Here is a 21545-nt window from a genome sequence, read left to right on the forward strand (position 1 = left end):
CTGGATGTCTGCTGTTTTGAAATTTTGTCTGCCAAATAAACTAGTTCATCTTCTTAATTTCAGCCTTCCATTAAGTCTTAGGTCCTGTACACAGTTTCCAATAGAACCCTTATTTCCATCTAAGAGTAGTTATCTTGTCTCTTTTATCTTCTGAAAACGCAGCAGAATCACCAGAGATGCCCATTTACAGCATTCTAGGCCTTTTCTAAGCCTGCTCCCGTAAATTCTTACAACCTATGCCTGTTACCAGTTCCAAAGCTATTTCCATATTTTTAGGTATTCATAATAACAACAGTCTCATTTCTTGGTACCAATATTCTGCCTTCATTTTGTTTCTAGCAGCTGAATATTATAGATTAGGTAATTTTATAAAGAAAAAGGATTTAGCCATATCTCTGGAGGTTCTGGGTTGAGGGACTGCATCTGATGATGGTCTTCTTGTTGGCAAAGAAATGGCACAGGGCATTACATGGTTAGAGACAGAGAGTGAGAGAATATGTCTTTCTCTTCTTATAAAGCCACAGTCCTTCATGATGAGGACTTCATCATGATGACTTTAATTTTATTCACCTTCCAGTGACCCTGTCTTCAAACACTATAGTTGAATTAAGTTTCCATCCTCTTAATAATTTACAGTGGAGATTAAATGTCAACAAATGAACTTTAGGGGACATACTCAAACTATAGCAGTAGACCATAGCACTAGTACTAATTTTTTATTATTTGTTTTGTCTTTTAGGATTTTCTGCATAATGGCCCATGTTATCTATAAACAGCAATAATTTTACTTCTCCCTTTATTATTCAGATACCCTTTTATTTATTTTCATGTATAATTGTACTAATCTTTTCAGTATTATAGGATATAATTGATGAACTAGGGCATTCTTGCCTTGTACTGGGTCTTAGAGAAAAAACTTTCAAGTTCCCCCATATTGATTATGATGCAAGTTGTGGACTTTTCATAAATGGTCTTTATTTTGTTGTAATTTCTTTCAAATCTTATTTTGTAGAGCATTGTTATCATGAATGGACTTTGAACTTCATCAAATATTTCATCTATTGAGATGACCGTGTAGTTTTAAATTTTCATTTTCTTTATAAAGTGTATCATTGATTTGTATATGTTCAGTCAACCTTGTATCCTGGAATAAATCCCACTTATTCATAGTGTATAAACGTTTTGTGGTATGGTATTAGATTTGGTTTCTTAGCATTTTGTTGAGGATTTTTTCATTTGCATTCATCAAAGATACTGGCTTTTAGTCCCCACTCCCACCTTGTAGTGTCTTTATCTGGCTTTTATATTAGAATATAAATCAGGGAGTATTTCCCCGTCTCTTGTGTTTTGAAAAGTGTGAGAAGGATTGTTGTTAATTTTTCTTTTTATGTTTGACAGAATTCATCTTTGAATTCATCAGTTCTAGGGCGTTTCATAAGAAGATACTTGATTACTATTTAAGTCTATTCAGATTTTCTAATTCTTAGTGATTTAACATGGTTAGATTTTGTATTATAGAGATTTTCCATGTATTCTGGGTTATCCATTGTTAGGATATAATTGCTTATAGCATGCTCTTATTTCTTGACTTGGTAGTAATGTCTCATTTCTGATTTTAGTAATTTTAATTGTCTTTTTTTAGTCTAAATTTAGTCAACTTTGATAATCTTTTGTTTGGTTTCTGTATCTAAATCAAAAGTGGAGTATTGTGAAGTCTCCAATTATTATAGAATGATCCATTTCTCTCTTCAATTCTAACAATGTTTGCTTCATATATTTTGATGATCTGTTATTAAGTGCATGCATGTTTATATTTGTAATATATTCTTGAAGTATTGAAGATGTACTTATATAAATACCTTGCCTTTGTCTTGTAATCTCTTTTGATTAAAAGTCTATTTTAATAGTAATATTAATATACTATTAATATAGTATATTAATAATATACTATATTAGTAATATAGCCCCCTCTCTATTTTGGTTACTATTTGGGTGGATTGACCTTTTCCATCCTTCACTTTAACCTATTTATGTTTTTTTGACTTAAAAAGCTAGTCTCTTGACAGCTTATTGTTAGAACATTAAAAAAAAGCTGTTCCACCAGTCTCTACTGATTGGAGAAATTCTTCACTTACATTTAAAGGGATTACTGAAAAGGAAGACTTTCTGTTATTTTTCTGTTTGTTTCCATATGACATATAACTCTCTCACCCTTGTATTTCCTGCATTACTGTTTTCTTTTGTGTTCAGTTGATTTTTTTGGTAGTATGACATTTAAATTCTTTGTTTATTCCCAATTATGTGTATTCTTCAGCTGTTTTCTTTGCAATTATCATAGTGATTACACTTATCATCCTAATTCTCAGATCTAAATTGAATTTATACCAATTTTGCTTCAATAATATGCAAAATGTAAAATTCTGTCCTCATTCCTTTCAGTTGTTGGTATTACTAGATTGCATCTTTATATATATATATATATATATACATATCATATGTCCAAGAACATAATTTTTTTTCTGTTTAGTGACAAACTTTATTTTTAAAGGCATTAATTAGTCTTTTAGATTTTGTAGAAAACAAAATACAGTTTCTAACTTGTAATAATACTAGCTTTTATATTAATAAATGTTTTTAAAATATGTATTAGTTTCTTAAATCAGGTAATGTTAGACCTTTTGATACTTTTTTTTTTTAAACTGCTCTTGGAGCCTCTGTTTTGTACTTTTATATCTTTTTAAAAATTTCTGTTTCAAAGATTTGGATAATATGTCTTAGCCTCAGGTTCACTCATTCTTCTATTTTGTCTGTTGTGCTGATAAGCCCATCAGAGGAATTTTTTCTGGTGTTGTGATTTTTATATCTAACATTTTCATTCATTTTTTTTAATGAGTTCTGTTTAAAGTTTCTATCTGTTCCTTTTCCACTGGAACCTTTAACATTATCAATTACAGTATTTTTAAAAGTTCCTAATAGTTCCAACATCTCAAGGTGTTATTCTCTTGACTATTATATATCTGGATGATGAATTTGTTGTCTGTTTCTTGTAATTGTTGTTTGAATATTGGACATTCTGTACAACAAAACAGTAGACAACTGAAGTAAATAAAATTTATGCCCAGAAATATTTATACTTATTTTTCCAGTTAATTAGATGGGGGGGGTGTGAGTATTAATTCTAAATTTTGATCTCAGTTTGGGATTCTTTGTCACTCTAAATATAATCATTGTACTTACAATAGAATCACATAGAATTCAGAAATTCATAGCCTGCTGCCACTTTGGACCTAGTATCAGAATGATTTTTTTTTTTAAGTATTCTTGTTTTACCCTTAGATTTCAACATGTTCTACATGCATGAGCCACAGAGGGGTTCTCCTTTGGTGTGCCTCCTCAAAAAATAGACTGCTATTGCTTTTTACTTGGAATAAGTCTTAAGATGGAAGCAAGGTAGTTTCCTGATTCTTCTGTTTCACCCTTACTCTTAAAATGCCCTGTGTGCTGAGCTTCAAGGCGGTACTTTTGTTGTTCCTATATTTTAGAAAGGCTAGCACTTGTATCTCTTACTTTAGGGTACAGGCGAATTTCCTGTCCCACCTTCATCCCTCAAGTCTGTCTTATGTTGGTGGGGTGGGGCACAAGGCAATTTCCTGTCCCTCCCCTAGATATCAGTGTGGGAGCCTAAGTAACAGTTAACTTTTTGCCTTTCCTCAGTGGTTGATAACTTTTACTGTTGAGAAAAAGGACTGGCACTAATTATTTTTATCCTCCACTAGAGGCATCTGATGCCCTTCCCTTCCCTAGCTGTGAATTCCCCTGGCCCCCTATGTTTACCACATGCCAGGTAAACAGTCTACATCCCCAACCCTGGGCTGCTTTTTTTTAAAACTATTTTTTTAGTTGTAGATGGACACAATAACTTTATTTTGTGTGTGTGTGTGTGTGTGTGTGTGTGTGTATTATATGTGTGTGTATAATATATATATTATGTTATATATATATCCATAAATATATCTATCTATCTATATATATTTTTTATGTGATTCCTGAGGATGGAACCCAGGGCCTCACATGTGCTAGGCAAGCACTCTACCTCTGAGCTACAACTTCAGCTCCTTGGCTGCTTCTTAATCGTTAATTTTCTCTTGCTTTTGTTGATAGTTTTATTAGATGGGTTCATAAAATATCCTCATCTTCCCTTTTTTATTGCCTGTGGTGGAGATGGTATTAGGATTTATTTATGTGCATGAGTATTCAAGTAATCCTATTAAATTTTTTTCCAGTAAATTATTAAATTGAATAAACTTGGGTAGTATTTTAATTGTTTGGAGGTTTTTTTAAATTCATTTTTATTGTAAACAAATAGGATACATCTTGTCTCTGTTTGTACATGAAGTAGAGGCATACCATTTGTGTAATCATACATTTACCTAGGGTAATAGTTTTTGATTCATTCTGTTATTTCCCCCCCCACCCCTCCCACCCCTCTTATCCTTCTATACAGTCCTTCCTTCCTCCATTCTTGCCCCCCTCCAACCCTCCATTATGTGTCATCATCTACTTATCAGCGAGATCATTCGTCCTTTGGTTTTTTGAGATTGGCTTATCTTACTTAGCATGATATTCTCCAGTTTCATCCATTTGCCTGCAAATGCCTTAATTTTATTCTTCTTTATGGCTGAGTAATATTCCATTGTATATATATACCACTGTTTCTTTATCCATTCATCAATTAAAGGACATCTAGGTTGGTTCCACAATCTGGCTATTGTGAATTGAGCAGCTATGAATGTTGATGTGGCTGTATCTCTGTAATATGCTGATTTTAAGCCCTTTGGGTATAGGCCGGGAAGTGGGATAGCTGGGTCAAATGGTGGGTCCATTCCAAGTTTTCTGAGGAATCTCCACACTGTTTTTCAGAGTGGCTGCACTAGTTTGCAGCCCCACCAGCAATGTATGAGTGTACCTTTTCCCCCATATCCTCTTCATCACCTATTGTTGCTTGTATTCTTGATAATCGCCATTCTAATTGGGGTGAGATGGAATCTTAGTGTAGTTTTGATTTGCATTTCTCTTATTACTAAAGATGGTGAACATTTTTTCATATGTTTGTTGACTGCTGGTGGATCTTCTGTGAAGTTTCTGCTCATATCCTCAGCCCATTTGTTGATTGGGTTATTTGTATTCTTGGTGTAAAGTTTTTTGAGTTCTTTATATATTCTGGAGATGAGTGCTCTATCTGAAGTATGGGTGGCAAAGATTTTCTTCCATTCTGTAGGCTCTCTCTTCGTATTGCTGATAGTTTCCCTTGCTGAGAGAAAGCTATTTAGTTTGAATCTATCCCAGTTATTGATTCTTGCTTTTATTTCTTGTGCTATGGGAGTCCTGTTGAGGAAGTCTGATCCTAAGCCAACAAGGTGAAGATTTGGACCTACTTTTTCTTCTATAAGATGCAGGGTCTCTGGTCTGATTTCGAGGTCCTTGATCCATTGTAAGTTGATTTTTGTGCCGGGTGAGAGATAGGGGTTTAGTTTCATTCTGTTGCATATGGATGTCCAGTTTTCCCAGCACCATTTACTGAAGAGGCTATCTTTTCTCCATTGCATATTTTTGGCACCTTTGTCTAGTATGAGAAAATTGTATTTATTTGGGTTTGTGTCCGTGTCCCCTATTCTGTACCATTGATCTACCTGTCTATTTTGGTGCTAATACCATGCCGTTTTTATTACTATTGCTTTGTAGTATAGTTGAAGTTCTGGTATTGTGATACCCCGTTTCATTCTTCCTGCTAAGGATTGCTTTAGCTATTCTGGGTTTCTTATTCTTGCAGATGAATTTCATGATTGCTTGCTCTATTTCTGTAAGGTACATCATTGGGATTTTAATTGGAATTGCATTGAATCTGTATAGCACTTTTGGTAGTATGGCCATTTTGACAATATTAATTCTGCCTATCCAGGAACATGGGAGATCTTTCCATCTTCTAAGGTCTTCCTCAATTTCTTTCTTCAATATTTTGTAGTTTTCATTGTAGAGATCTTTTACCCCTTTGGTTAGATTGAATCCCAAGTATTTCATTTTTTTTTTTTGAGGTTATTGCAAATGGAGTTGTTTTCCTCATTTCCCTTTCAGATGTTCCATCGCTTGCATATAAAAATGCTTTAGATTTAAGCGTGTTGATTTTATAGCCTGCTGTTTTGCTGAATTCATTGATGAGGTCTAGAAGTTTTCTGGAGGAGTTTTTTGGATCCTCTAAATATAGAATCATGTCATCAGCAAATAGGGACAGCTTAAGTTCCTCTTTTCCTATCCGTATCCCTTTAATTTCTTTAGTCTGCCTAATTGCTCTGGCTAGAGTTTCGAGGACAATGTCGAATAGAAGTGGTGAAAGAGGACATCCCTGTCTTGTTCCCGTTTTTTTAAAGGGAATGGTTTCAGATTTTCTCCATTAAGAATGATGTTGGCCATGGACTTAGCACAGTCTTTATAATGTCTAGGTAAGTTCCTACTATTCCTGTTTTTTCTAATGTTTTGAACATGAAGGGGTGTTGTATTTTGTCGAACGCTTTTTCTGCATCAATTGAAATAACCATATGATTCTTTTCCTTAAGTGTATTGACATGATGGATTACATTTATTGATTTACGGATGTTAAACCATCCTTGCATTCCAGGAATGAACCCCACTTGATCGAGGTGCACGATTTTCTTAATATGTTTTTGGATACGGTTTGCCAATATTTTGTTAAGGATCTTTGCATCTATATTCATCAAGGATATTGGTCTAAAATTTTCTTTCCTTGATGTGTCTTTTCCTGGTTTGAGTATGAGTGTGATATTAGCTTCATAGAATGAGTTCAGTAGGGAACCCTCCTTTTCTATTTCCTAGAATACTTTGAGAAGTATTGGAATGAGTTTTTCTTTGAAGGTCTTGTAGAACTTGGTTGAGAATCCGTCTGGTCCTGGGCTTTTCTTGGATGGTAGGTTTTTAATGACTTCTTCTATTTCATTGCTTGATATTGATTAATTATGTATGTCCTTGTGGTTCAGTTTGAGAGGAGCATATGTCTCTAGAAGTTTGTCAATGTCTTCTGTAGTTTCTATTTTGTTGGAATATAGATTTTTGAAGTAGCTTCTCATTATGTTCTGTATCTCAGTTGTGTCTGTCGTGATATTTCCTTTGTCATCATGAATTTTGGTAATTTGAGTTTTCTCTCTTCTTCTCTTAGTGTGACTAAGGGTTTGTCTATTTTGTTTACTTTCTCAAAAAACCAACTTTTTGTTTTGTCAATTTTTTGAATTGTTTCTTTTGTTTCAATTTCATTGATTTCAGCTCTGATTTTAATTATTTCCTGTCTTCTACTACTTTTGCTGTTACTCTGTTCTTCTTTTTTCTAGGGCTTTGAGCTGTAATGTTAGGTCATTTAATTGTTGACTTTTCATTCTTTTCTGGAATGCGCTCCATGCAATGAATTTTCCTCTTAGTACCGCTTTCATAGTGTCCCAGAGATTTTGATATGTTGTATCGTCATTCTCATTGACCTCTAAGAATTTTTTTATCTCCTCCCTGATGTTTTCTGTTATCCATGTTTCATTCAATAGCAAATTATTTAGTCTCCAGGTGTTGGAGTAATTTCTCTTTTTTATTTTGTCTTTGATTTCTACTCTCAGTCCATTATGATCTGATAGAACACAAGGCAGTATCTCTATTTTTTTGCATTTCCTAAGGGCTGCTTTGTGGCATAACATATGGTCTGTTTTCAAGAAGGTTCCATGTACTGCTGAGAAGAAAGTGAATCTGCTCGTTGATGGATGGAATATTCTATATATGTCTATTAAGTCTAGGTTATTGATTGTGTTATTGAGTTCTATGGTTTCTTTGGTTAGTTTTTGTTTGGAAGATCTATCTAGTGGTGACAGCGGTGCGTTAAAGTCACCCAGAATTATTGTGTTGTGGTCTGTTTGATTCCTGAAATTGAGAAGGATTTGTTTGATGTACAGGGATGCACCATTGTTTGGGGCATAAATATTTACTATGGTTATGTCTTCCTGATTTATGGTTCCCTTAAGCAGTATGAAATGTCCTTCTTTATCCCTTCTGACTAACTTTGGCTTGAAGTCCACTTTATCTGATATAAGGATGGAAACCCCCGCTTTTTTACTGAGTCCATGTGCGTGGTAGGTTTTGTCCCATCCTTTCACCTTTAGTCTATGGATGTCTTTTTCTGTGAGATGAGTCTCTTGCAGGCAGCATATTGTTGGGTCTTTCTTTTTAATCCATTCTGCCAGTCTATGTCTTTTGATTGATGAGTTTAGGCCGTTAACATTCAGGGTTATTATTGAGATATGATTTGTATTCCCAGTCATTTGGGCTTATTTTTGGTTTTTAAGTTGGCTCGGTTTCTCCTTTGAGTGGTTTTTCTCTAAGGTAGTTTCTCCCTTTGCTGACCTACATTGTTGTTTTTCATTTCCTCCTCGTCGAATATTTTGTTGAGAACATTCTGTAGTGCAGGCTCTCTATTTGTAAATTCTTTTAACTTTTGTTTATCATGGAAGGATTTTATTTCATCTTCAAATCTGAAGGTTAGTTTTGCTGGGTATAGGATTCTTGGTTGGCAACCATGTTCTTTCAGAGCTTGAAATATGGTGTTTCAGGCCCTTCTAGCTTTTAGAGTCTGTGTTGAGAAATCTGCTGCTATCTATTGGTTTCCCCCTATGTGTAATCTGGTGCTTTTCTCTCGCGGCCTTCAAAATCCTATCTTTATTTTGAATGTTAGGCATTTTCATTATAATGTGCCTTGGTGTGGATCTGTTATGATTTTGTGCATTTGGTGTTCTGTAAGCCTCCTGTATTTGATTTTCCATTTCATTTTTCAGGTTTGGGAAATTTTCTGATATTATTTCTTTGAATAGATTGTTGTTTCCTTTGGTTCGTATCTCTGTGCCTTCCTCAATCCCAATAATTCTTAAATATGGGACATCTTTTCATGATGTTCCATAGTTCTTGGAGATTCTGTTCATGATTTTTTACCACCTTCTCTGTTTGGGCAACTTTATTTTCAAGATTAAATATTTCGTCTTCATTGTCTGAGTTTCTGCCTTCCAAGTGGTCTAGTCTTGGTGATGCTTTTCATTGAGTTTTTTATTTGGTTTATTGTTTCCTTCATTTCAAGGATTTCTGTTTGTTTTTTTTTTTTGAGAATCTCTATCTCTTTGTTGAAATGATCTTTTGCTTCCTGCAGGTGCTCTTTCAGCTTATTGGTATTATCAGTCATTGCCTGCATTTGCTCTCTTATCTCATCCTTTGCTTCGTGAATCATCTTAATCATTTATAATCTGAAGTCCTTTTCTGACATTTCTTCTAACATACTGTCATTGGATTCAATGAATATAGAATCCAGATTTGTTTGGATCATTTTCTTCCCTTGTTTTTTCATGTTGTTCATGTATCTTCCCCTCTAGCAGTGCAGATCTGGGGTGTTGCAGATTTCCCCCTATAGGCTTATAGTGGCCATATAGGTTTCCAAAACCCTTTCTTTAAGGGGAGATCAATATTAGCAGTGCCCAATTCAGACACTATGCAATCCTAGACTAAATAGCCCCTATGAGGACAATAATGAAATTGTCATAATAAACAGAATGAGTTCAAATATTATCTTCAGTAAAACAAACAGATTTGCAATAAGGTCTGCAGTTTCTAATGGAGGACAAAGAGGATGCAAAGGGATGTAGAATGTAACTGTTAAAGGGATAAGAAAAGAATATATATAAGTTCTAGATAATAGAAAGGGTGAGAGTGTAATCAAAAGAAATTGGATGTTAGCATGCAAAAAAGGTATAAAGAGACTCTGAGGGAACAGGTAAACAAAAGGAAAAGAGAGCAAGAAAAGTAAAGAAATAAAAACTTAAAATTTTTCAATAAGGAGAAAAAAGAAAATCTACAGTATAACAGTCATATATTAATGAAACCTCCCAGTGTTCAGTAGCCTGATGCATGAGAGGTACCTGACAATGAGCTTCAAGTCTCCAGCAGGCGTCTCAGGATGGGATTTGCCCCACCTAAAGATCAGAGCTACAGTTTCCAGGATTATCCAAGATGGCCACTCTGGCTTCGAAATGTGTTGACAAATGGGGAACTGTAGCTTTGGGTGTGGACATGGTCAGCTGGAGGTCCTGGCGTTGGGGTGCGGTTGGTCAGGCAGGGGTCCTAGAGGTCATATGTTTTTGTTGTGGTTGCAGGATCCTGGAGGCTGTGTGCAATCAGTCGGTCTGGGGTCCCGGTGATAGGACGTAGTCAGTTGTTCTGGGGGTCCTGGTGGCAGGGAGCAGTCAGTCGATGTGAGGGCCCCAGAGGCAGTGAGTGATCGGTTGTGCTGAGGGATCCTTGGGACGGGGCTGTCAGTCAGTCTGGCCAGGGGTCCTACGGGGCCTGGCTGTTGTCTCTAAATGGCTGCAGCCACGTGTAATCAAACCTGCAGGTACTGCAACAGTGAACTTCCAGGCAACAGCAGGCAACTGGTGCTCCACTGGTGGTTGGTGATCTATTTGCTAACTGTTGTCGAACGATGGGGAGGTGAACCTCCTGCGTTGGGTGATGGATAGGTGTAAGGCAGGCGATGGACAGGCGAGAGGCAGGCAAATGGCGGATAATAGGTGCCTGATCGTGAGCAATCTGCAGTCAAAAAAATGTGTCCATATGCTGGCAGACTGCAGGTGATCACAGCAGACAAATGGGGTAAACAGGAGGGGATTGATAAGCAGCAAAAACTGTCTCACCAAGAAACAGATATCCTCTGCTTGAAACCGGAGTTTTGGAGTGACAAGGAACGCAGCCTCCCCCTAGTCTGCCATCTTGGATCTCCCAATCTTTATGGTTTCTTTCTGCCTATATCAGTATAGTTTGAAGTTTTAAATGTGAGCTATATCCTTTAGATAATGTATAACCATAGTATTTGTATTTTTTCAAAGTTTTTTTTCTAATTAAATCTGATTTGAATCTAAATAAGAGAGATTGTCACTTTTTTTTTTCCCCAGTGGAAGGTGAAAGTGTTTTATCAACCTTTGAATATTTAGAATGCAGCTGGTTCTACAATTCTAGAGGTGGTCTCTTAACTGACTCAATAAAGACTATACATAGATTCTACATCTACAACATTAAGAAAGTGAAATTGTTCTGATTTCACATAAATATCTATGTACTTCAAGCAGTACATCTTTGCTATAACAATTTCTTTTAGCCATCTGTGACTAAATCATTTCTAGATAATTGATAGTAGAATCAGAATTGCTAAATAAACATCTATTACTATTGTTTGGACCAGGAACTATTTTTCTTCAAAAATAGAACGCATCTCACATCTTCCTTCTTTACAGGCTTCTATTTAGACACAGGAATTAAATTCTTTCTCCCCTCTCATTTTTAATGGTGGGATCTTGCTGTGTTGCCTAGGCTAGCTTAAAACTTGTGAGCTCAAAAGACTCTTACATCTCAGCCTCTTGAGTTATTGGGATTACAGGTTTGTGCCATTGCGCCCAGCTGGTTTTGGTTATTTGGAGCCAGAATTTGCTCAAGTAATTTCTTTGGTGATGTGTTATATCCTTATACTGAGATATTTGCCAAAGTAAATCCTAAATTGATTTTTTATACTACAAATTTATTTTTTTCTGGAATTATTATTTGGAAGTTATGTGTTCTCTTATTGTTTTTTTTTAATTACTATAGACCTAAGAATATATTTTTACCTAATCTAACTTTTAGAAACACTTAGGAATTGAAATTGTTTTGTGAAGTGACTTGTCAGAGAATGATTTGGTGTACTCCGAAGTGCTGTTCTTAAGGTACAAGGATTATAGCCAGGCATGGAGGGAGGTGCACCACTCTAATCCTAGCATCCTTGGAGGCTGAGGCAGGAGGATTGTGAGTGAGTTCAAGGCCAGTGTTGGCAATTTAGAAAGACCCTGTCTCAAAATAAAATGGGCTGGAATGTAGGTCAGTGGTAGAGCAACCCTAGGTTTATTTCCCAGTACAGAAAAAAAAGAAGAAAAGATACAAGTATTTAAAACTTCAGTTAACTAAAGCTATGATAGCTTCATATTTGTCCTAAGGTTTGTCCATGGTTTCTCTAGAAGGGTACATCTAGTAAGCTCCAGATATCTCTTTACAGTGACCTTTCCCCCCTACTCAGTCTTTTAGCTTCTACTCCTGTTTTCCTATTACAACAAAATTTCCATTTTTTATTGTATTTTTCTTACAGAGGAAACACGTTTCATTTCTCTAGAGGCAAATAAAGAATAAATTAACATATTTCCATTTTCTTATATATGTCTTGAAATCTACATGACATGAAATATTTGTATCTTTATTTGGTACTAAACTATGGACAGGGGCACTTTCAAAATAATTTTAATTATAGCATTTATTTTTGGGAATTCATGACATAAGGTCTTGGGAGATGTTGTATCTCCAAAGAACTACATTTTTGTTCTTTTGTAGAACTTTGGCAGAAAATAAAATGAAAAGTGTACACTGCCATTAGATTTTTTAGGTGGCTATTACTGAGATCTTTTCTAAAGTTAAACTTGAGAAGTAGGAGAATATAGTAGGAATTTCTCATTAATAGAGTATTATGAATATATAATTACAGTTCAGATCGCACTGATGGTACTCTCTGGTTTGCTCAAGGCAATATGGAAACATGTTTTATTAATTTTGTACCAGTGGGAGCAGGCACTGGGAAAACTTGACTGCAAATTGTAAATCCCTAGACTATGACCTTAGGAATGTCTCCTTGATAGGCAATGTGAGACTGTCTTTTTAATAATCAGCTGGCTTGCTAGTTAATATTTTAAGCCTTAACTGATACAAATTATGAACATTTATAACTTAATTTTATGCATCAATTTCAAGTTATTAATCAAGTGTAACTATTGTTTTAAATGGCTATAAGTGATTTATTTATTGTGAGCTACTCATGTATGAACCTATTAGAGAATAGAAGAAGACTTCTTGTCAATGTGATGGGTAGACAATTTATTTTAAATTTCTTTCATGTCCTCCATCAGATAAAGATAATGTTATTTCTGAACTACTCCTAAAATGCCTAAAACATTAGTTGATAGATGTCAACTAAATAAGAAATTTAAAAATTGGTTTTAAATATTTATAATTACATCAGAATGATTTTATACAAATTTTTGCTTGGATTCTTTTTAAGTGTTCATATCAGATTTAAATTTTTTTTTTAAGTTGTAGATGCACACAATACCTTTATTTATTTATTTATTTTTACATGGTGCTAAGGATCAAATCCAGTACCTCACTCATGCCATGCATGAGCTTTGCCACTAACCCCAGTCTCTCATATCAGATTTTAATAAATGTTTATGTCACTCAAATACTTAAATAGTAAAACAAAATTAAAAATTTGAAAGTATTTAAAATAGAAATAAATTTGTGTATCATATGAAAGGTTTAAGGCTATCTTTCATTCTATTCCTGAAGATATTACATGCTAAAATATTTAAGTAATTTTGCATATTTTGAGAGTATGGTTTTATTAAATACACTGCTAATTTTTATTTGACATCCTTAGATGTTTAACATAATCATAACTTAGGTAAAGTTGAAAAGTGAGAATAACTTTACTATTAAGGCATTTTAGAATACCTTTCTCAGTTTTATAGGAATATCTATTATTCCATGAGTTTGTTTAGTTTGTATTCATATTAAATACGATATTTGTATATTCTTCACTATTCTTTATTTATGAAATTTATTTTTTTACTTTATTATTATTATTATTATTATTATTATTATTATTTGGTGCTGGAGATCAAACCCAGAGTCTTGCATGTGCTGAGTACACACTGTACCATTGATCTGTGCACCAGCTTTTATGAATTTAAATGAAGTTATTCGCCACCTAAATTTAGTAAAATGAAATTTTAGTCTTGTAATCATGCAGAACTTATTTGTGTATTTCTTTGTGGTAGTGTGTTGTAGCGAAATGCATATTTTCATTTGTTGTTGACATAACTGATGTAAGTTCTGTGCTATCAAGCATAACTTTAAAAATAGATTTAAACTGTGGTAATTTAGTATCATGAGTCATCAAGTGATAAGGTTATTTAGCTATTTTTATGTAACCATAATAATGATTAGTGAAATAGTGAAAGAAATTTTGGTGGTTAGGATAGTGTTGAATTAACTCAGTTAACTAAAACCTGATGGTTATTACAAGCAAAATTCTTATTTGATGTCTGTTAACACCTGTTAATTTGGCATTCTTGTGGGCTGTAGAAAACTGACTAAACAATTCTGTTACTGTTATTATTGGTAAAGCAATGAAAAGTGTTAACTGTTAAGGGAATAGAATGTATTTTCCACAAAAATAGAAGATTCACAATCTTAGTAACTATTCACGATAGTTTTCATGATCATTCTTTTGGTCCTAAAAATAAATAAATTGGAACCCTCTGTCCTTCTTAAACCAGACCTCACTATTTAACCAATAAATCATTCAAATTGATTCAATAAATCAATGATTAATCAAGTCTCTGTGATTAATATCCTTCAATAGCTCATCATCATCACCTTTATGTTCTGACCCCATCTCCCTTCATAATCCTATATCCTGTATCTCTCATAAGGTGTTTACAGCCACATAGTATTTCACACATGCTGTGTCATTTCTTAGGAGGCTCTTTGTTTTTATTGACACAATCTTCCCTCCCAGTAATTTCCTTCTCTTTTTTCTTCTCTTCCCAAGTATTGTTTATATGTCCTTTATCTCCTTTTCAGTCTGGGTAGTGTTTCCTTATTATTTCTTGAAACTAAAAAAATTATTCTAGTATATTATGTGTGAGGTGGAGTATTTTGAAATCTCTGGGCAAACATGTGAATGAAGTCCTCTTGTTTTCATTCTTCCACTTAGAAAGTCCCAATTTAACAAACTTGATAATATTTTCTTATTTTTACATAACTTCAATTTTTACATTTAATTCCTTACTCTATCTGGAATTTACTTGTAATGAGATATAAAAGAACCTGTACTCTATTTTCTTCAACATGTTAAACTGGTTGGCCCAGAAAAATTATTTAATAATCCTTTCTTTCTTCATTGATGTGTTATTATTTTGCCACATATGAAAATTTAAATATACTAAGATTTATTCTTTTCTGCTCTTTGTTTTCCATTAATATATTTGTTTTTAAATGTCACATTATTATTAATTTAATGTTATATATAATATTAAATGGTGTATTTATTTTCTATTTCTGTATATCACATTACTGTAAAATTAGCAGCTCAAAATGACATCCATTTAATATCTTATTTGGTATCAGTTTCTGTGGGTCAGGAATCTTGGCATAGGTAATCTGTATCCTCTACTCAATTTGCAGATGACTGCAACCAACATGTTGGCAGGTCTTATGGTCCTGTCACAGCTTCAAGATCATTTTTGTTGTTGTCAGAATTCCTTTCAGATGTAGATCTCTTGGTGGCTTTCATCTTCTTAAAGACTAGCAGGAGAAAATCTGTTGAGTTCCCTTCCTTTTTAAGTGCTCCTACCTGTTTAATCCAGGCTTGCTATGTATGTGTGTTAGCTTTCTGTTGCTTTGACAAAATACTTGAAATAAAGTTACATGAAATAAAGACTGAGATCCTAATCACAATAAGATATATTCGATGCTTGTATAAATATTTCAAAATAGTTCTACAGTCATGTGTAATTAAAAAAAAGAGGCATCAGGGCAGATTTGGCTAACATTTGCCAACTCCTGATTTATTTCATTGTATTTCTACTATTACCTAGCTTTCTACAATATCTTCCTAAATAGGATTTCTTAGAGTATTATTGTTTTCTTATTATTTCTGTAATAGTATAGAAACAGTATGTTACTTCTGGAAAATATGGTGGGCTAAAGATTTGTTTCTGTATCTTCTATTTTGTTCCAGTGGTCTTGTCTATTCCTGATAATGAGTACCTTATGGTCACAAATTTAGGATAAGTTCTAATATCTTGTAGGAAAAGTGAAACTACCTTGTTCTTTATAAGAATTTATCTTTGGCCTTTGCCCTGTCATGTAAATTTTAGTGCTAATTTGTCAAATTTTATAATTGTACTAAATCTGTATAGTAAATTGGAGAGATTTGTCATCTAGGATATCAAGATGCACTTTTGTTAATTAAACTTAAATGAATTCATTGTTAGAAAGTTTCTTTAATGTTTCACAATAAAATATTTGTAATTTTTTTCATAAAGCATTCATTTTTTAGAATACTCTCAGGTACTTCATATTTTTATGCTAGTTAATTGTTATCTTTTTAAAGATTTTTCTGTTGTGATGGAAGTGTAATAGATTTTTATATATTTACTTTTGTATCTAGAAAACTAGCTATACTGTTTTAATGATTAGATTTAGATTTCTTATTTATATAATCAAAAGTATCTATGAAAAATGATATCCAAAGTTTTTCTTACTTTCTAATATTTGTAATTTCTAATATTTGAAACTACCAGAATAAGTTGAGTAGAAATGACGAGAGTGGTCATTTATCATTTGTTCCTGATTTTAAAGTTTCTTGTTTCCTGTGTTTGGTCCATCTGCCTTTCTGTCTGTTTCTGTCTGTCTGTCTGTCTGTCTGTCTGTCTGTCTCTCTCTCTCTTTCTACTGGTTATCAAGTTGAGATTTTTCTTCTCCATTTTCTATTTTTTTATAATATTTCATTAATTCTTCTATCCTATCCTATGCTCACTGCCCAACCATAAAGTCACTTTTGCATTTTTAATTGTATATTATAGCACTATCCCACTTCCAGGTACCAAACTCTGTATTACTTTTCTGTTGACTTAATTGGTTGTCTTAGCGTTTATAGTCTTTGTCTTTTCTTTAACTTATTACAATCTACCTTCAAGTGATATTAAATCAGTTCACATGTAAGAACTTCAATATGATTTGTTCCTTCCTAGCCTTTATGCTGTTGTTTTCATACATTTTACTACATATGATATACCCCCCAATATGTAGTTATTAGGATTGGTATAAAGGACTATATTTCACATAATGTTTATTCTAAATCATTTAACTGTGTAGAAGAGTATAGTACTACTATTCCTATTTTTCGAAGTGTATAATTGATAGCATCTATATAATGTGCTTCTAACCCATTTTCTCCATACATCCTGGAGCTTTTATTGCATGTGTTTGTATAGCACAGTAATTTTCAGAAGGGCTATGGTATATTACAACAAAACAGACTATAATTTATCAGAGGGACTTAATTATTTTAGTATATATTAGCATATATACAATTGATATATCCTATGCTTGTATAATTTTATCAAAATGGATTTTTACTGTCATGTAAAACAAGAATTTAGTCAAAAAGACCAAAACCCAAGTCATCATCAGACTCCCTGGATTCTTCTTTCTTCGCTTCCACTTGCTTCTCCTCAGCTGGGGCAGCTACTGTGGAGGGAGCAAGACCTCCTGCTGGTGCTGCACCAGCTGCTGGAGCAGGCCACCAACCCTACGTTGCAATGTCCCAATGTTGACATTGGCCAGAGCCTTTGCAAACAAACCAGGCCAAAACGTTCAACATTTACACCAGCTGCTTTAATGAGGCCATTGATTTTATCCTCTGTGACGGTCACCTCATCATCGTGCAGGATGAGGGCAGAGTAAATACAGGCCAGCTCGGAAACAGAGGCCATGTTGCTGACTGCCGGGCGCCATGCTAGTCGCCAGATGAAGGGAGGGCATCACCCCAACGCAGCCTTAGCTTCGCGGAACGACCCAGCACCTTGGCAGTCGCTGAGGAAAGCATTACTTGTATTCTTGATAATTGCCCTTCTGGTTGGAGTGAGGTGAGATCTTAGTGTAGTTTTAATTGACATTTCTCAATTGCTAGAGATGTTGAACGTATTTTGTATGTTTGTTGACTGTTCATATTTTTTTCTTTTGGAAAGTGTTATTTTGGTTCTTTTGCATCAATTGGGTTATTATTATTATTATTATTTTAATGTTAGACTTTTTGAGTTCTTTGTATATCCTGGAAATTAACATCTTATCTGAGGTGCCGGTGGCAAAGATTTTCTCCCGTTCTTTCTGTTTACACTCTTGATTGTTTTCTTTGCTTTGAAGAAGCTTTTTAGTTTGATACCATCCCATTTATTGAGTTTTGATTTTACTTCTTTTTCTTTAGGAGTTTTGTTAATGAAGTTGATTCCTAAGCCAACATGTTGGAGTGTGGGGCCTACATAATTTTGATAACTACAATTTCTTATTTTTGATTTTTCTCAAAATGCTTCATTTCATCATTAAATATCATGTTTACTGTTTAAGTGGTTTTTTCCTTATCATGCAGAAGAAATATTTAAAAATCACATTGAAGAAATGTATACCATTTAGATATTAAATATTTTAGTTTTTTGCATTTATTTTTTATTGAGTACATTTTTGTTATGTCTTTGTACTTGTTCAACCTAATGTATCATTTAAAAGTTTTTTCAAGAGCAAATATTCTTTATATTTCTAGATAGGTGCTTACTTAAAGTCGCATTTTTGGAAAAACTGAATCTCAGCTAGTTCAGGAAATTTGTTCAGATTTCTATCAAAACAAAATTGAAGACAACCTATACTACCTAGAAAAATCTTACTTCTTATTAGAACATATTTAATCAGGTTCATTCCATTATAATTTATTTATTTATTTATTTTCTTTTTATTTTTACAGACTACATTTTGGTTCATTGTATACAAATGGAGTACAACTTTTCGTTTCTGTGGTTGTACATGATGTAGATTCACACCATTGGTGTAATCATATGTGTATGTACATAGGGTAATGATGTCTGTCTCATTCTGCCATCTTTCCTTCCTGCCACCCTCTTCCCTCCCCTCATTTCCCTCTACACAATCCAAAGTTCCTCCATTCTTCCCTTACCACCCATGAGGACCACTCCCCCGCCCTGTTATGTATCAGCATCCACTTATCAGAGAAAACATTTGGCATTTGGTTTTTTGGGATTAGCTTATTTCACTTACCATGATATTCTCCAGCTCCATCCATTTACCTGCAAATGCCATAATTTTACTCTTCTTTATGGCAGAATAATATACCACTGTGTGTATATGCCAGTTTCTTTATCTGTTCATCCCTTGACGGGCATCTAGGTTGGTTCACAATCTAGCTATTGTGAATTGAGCTGCTATGAACACTGATGTGGCTGCATCACTGTAGTATGCTGATTTTATGTTCTTTGGGTATAAACTGAAGAGTGAGATAACTGGGTCAAATTGTGGGTCCATTCCAAGTTTTCTGAGGAATCTCCATACTGCTTTCCAGAGTGGTTGCATCAATTTGCAACTCCACCAGTAACGTGTGAGTGTACCTTTTTCCCCACATCCTCACCAACACCTGTTATTGCTTGTATTCTTGATAATAGCCATTCTAATTGGAGTGAGATGAAATCTTAAGGTGGTTTTGATTTGCATTTCTCTGATTACTATTGATGTTGAACACTTTTTCGTATATTTGTTGATCACTTGTATATCTTCTTCTGTGAAGTGTCTACCCAGTTCCTTAGCCCATTATTGATTGGGTTCTTTGTATTTTTGGTGCAAAGTTTTATTTCTTTTAAGAAAAATCAGAAAATCTGTATTATTGTCATTATGGTCTTGCATGTTAATCATTTTCATGGGGAATATAGAAAAACTCTTATTTTTATAGTTTATTAGAATAAAGTTTAGATAAAATAGTTTTTATTAACTGATTGGGCAAGAAATTCATTATATTGCAAATCTTTAACTTTTGTGCCTAAGCTTCTTGTAGAAATACAGCAATAATGGAGAAATTGTCAGACATTTCTTTTAATTGTACTGCAATTTGCACATCTACACATGCTTACATTAAATGCTTTAAAAAACAGGAAAACTGACCCTGAAACAATATAGGCTTGAAAATTTGTGTTTCTTAAATTTAATTTTACTTATTTTATTTTTACAGACTGTATTTTGATTCATTGTACATAAATGGGGTACAACTTTTCATTTCTATGGTTGTACACAATGTAGATTCACACCATTTGTGTAATCATATGTGTACATAGGGTAATGTTTTATAATTTACATATGTTAAAATATTTAATTATATATTTCTATGAGTTTTGACAACTCCATAGAGTTTATAATCACCACCACAATCATTATGTAGACTCTTTCCATTATCTACTACCATTATCATTATGCTTATTCCTAGAAATAAATTGCAGTTTTTAAGGTAGGAAACTTACTTATATTCAGAAGTTTCTTTGAGAGAATATGGTAGTATTATACTTTTTTTTGGATCAAAGTCTTTACCTATTGACTAATAATATGTGGCTTATTTAACTATAGAGATAACGTGTTTATTTTACTTTATTTTTGATGCTGCCCACTTAAATTTGCATATTTGTTTTACCGAAGGCCTCAGGGACATTAGAAAAATCAAAGAATATTGAAAAATAGAAAGTTTAAGAAAGAGACTACAGTGTGAGTGTGTGTGTGTATTCTGTAATTTACATCATACTTGGTTTTAATTATGAAAATATTACTATATTAACATTTTTTTGTTGACTGTGACAGCAAAATGTCTTTAGTATCTGTTTTTGTTGGTATTTGAATTAGAAATCAACTCACACATCAACATGAACATTTGTGCTTAAAGTTCTAGTCTGGCTGTAGTCTGGTGTGTTTTCAGTCTTTTTTTATGCAATCATGGGAAAAATATGTTTCTGCTCGAAGCAGTTGTCAAACAAGCTTCTTTCATCAGCAGTCAGACACAGGGCAGCTGAATGAGGCTGTTTAGTCTAGAGTAAATGCTCACGAGATTGCAAGGTCACTGAGGAAATGTAATTATTGCAGTTGATTCCAGAATAGTTTTTTTTTTTTTTTTAAGTTAGGACTTTAAGAGTATTAAATCATAATACTGATTTTAAAATGTACATGCATATATATATATATATATATAATGAGATGCATTCCAAAATTAATTTCAGAAAGAAAAGCAGTACTAAATAAAATGAATTATTACAGTGAAATACAGTTTTAAATCAGATTTTTACAGGATCTCAAAAAAGCATGTTCAGTTTATTGTTGGAATTCGATTATTTCTCCCAAATCACTATAAAAATTTTTTTAGACCTTGTAGACTCAATATATAATTGTCTCCATTGGGAAATGAAACCTCATAGTATTCAGCTCAAGTTAACTGAGAAGACAATCAATTCTTCAGCAGTTACTTTATTCCCATTACTCATTTTCTCATCGCTCAGCAAATATTTATAAAGTACCAATTACTATTCTGGGTGTCGAGAAAATAGCAGTGAATAAAACAGAAAAAAATGCTTATTCTTATAAAGCTTATGTTATTTTGGTGTAAAACCAACAATAAAAATAATTATTGAACCAGGTGTGATGGCAGATTCCTGGAATTCCAGTGAATTGGGAGGCTGAGTCAGGAGGATTGCAAGTTGTAGGCCAGCCTCAGCAACTTAGGAGAC

The 21545-nt window shown here is 33.6% G+C and overlaps 1 protein-coding gene and 1 pseudogene across 1 annotated transcript in view; one reads left to right on the forward strand and one right to left on the reverse strand.

Moving 5' to 3' along the window:
* The window catches only part of Mnat1 (MNAT1 component of CDK activating kinase), a 234022-nt gene that overhangs the window by 144027 nt on the left and 68450 nt on the right, over nt 1-21545 (forward strand). The window lies entirely within an intron of this gene.
* Nucleotides 17381-17717, reverse strand: LOC124976937 (60S acidic ribosomal protein P1-like; annotated as a pseudogene).

This window comes from Sciurus carolinensis, chromosome 2 (assembly GCF_902686445.1).
Source record: "Sciurus carolinensis chromosome 2, mSciCar1.2, whole genome shotgun sequence".
Taxonomy (NCBI): domain Eukaryota; kingdom Metazoa; phylum Chordata; class Mammalia; order Rodentia; family Sciuridae; genus Sciurus; species Sciurus carolinensis.